Here is a 1,121-nt window from a genome sequence, read left to right on the forward strand (position 1 = left end):
CGGGGCTGGGAGCGCTCTGTTCCGTAGTAACCACGGAAACTCCGGTTAAATCGGAGCCCGAGCGTCTGGCATTGCCCTCTGACAGCCCGCGGAGCTGCCCCATCGCTGGGACTCAGCCCGCACCCGGACATGGAGCGTGCCACCGCTGAACCAGGGACCTCACGCAGAACGTACTGACACTGTATTGTTTTTATGATTTTTATACATCCCTTGTGAGTTCCCATCCTTTGCCAGGGCTGCTGAGCCATCAACTTGTCTCCACACATAAGGCTCTTCCGACTCATAGAGCCATGGAATCACAGAACAATCACTGAAGCTGGCTGTCTATGGCTCGGGCAGGTTTATTCCTCTCAGTGTACAAAACCAGCTGGAGGGCTGGGCATGGAAAGTGGTGGTGAATGGTGTTAAACCCAGTCATGAACGGTGTTCCCTATAGGTCAGTACTGGGGGCAGCCCTGTTCAGTATCTTTATTGATGATCTGGAAGGGAAGATTGAGTGCACCCTCAGTAAGTTTGCAAGCAACACAAAGTTTGGGGGAATCTGCCTGAGGATAGGAAGACCCTATAGAGGGATCTGGACAGTCTGGATAGCTGGGCAGAGGCCAATTGTACGAGCTTTAACAAGTCTGAGTGCTGGGTCCTGCCCTTTGGTCACAGCAGCCCCAAGCATTGCTACAGGCTTGGGGAAGAGAGGCTGGAGAGCAACACAGAGGAAAAGGACCTGGGGGCATTGATTGACAGCCGTGTGAACACAAGCCAGTAGTGCGCCTAGGTGGCCAAGAAGGCCAACAGCATCATGGCTCAAGTCAGAAATGGTACAGCCAACAGCAGCAGGGAGGTGGTCATCGCTCTGTACTCAGCTCTAATGAGGCTGCACTTTGAATACTGCGTTGGGACTCTCACTGTAAGAAAGACATCGAGGCTCTGGAGCATGTCCAGAGGAAGGCAACAGAGATTAACAGGGTCAAGAGCACAAATTTTATGAGGAGCAGCAGAAGGAACTCAGATTGCTCAGTCTGAGAAGGGGCGGCTCATGGGAGACCTTATTGCTCACTACAGGTGCCTAAAAGGCAGCTAACAGTGATAGGAAAAGAGGGAATGGCCTTAAGCTGTGCCAGGGG

Source organism: Meleagris gallopavo, chromosome 4, assembly GCF_000146605.3.
Source record: "Meleagris gallopavo isolate NT-WF06-2002-E0010 breed Aviagen turkey brand Nicholas breeding stock chromosome 4, Turkey_5.1, whole genome shotgun sequence".
In the NCBI taxonomy this organism is placed as follows: Eukaryota; Metazoa; Chordata; class Aves; order Galliformes; family Phasianidae; genus Meleagris; species Meleagris gallopavo.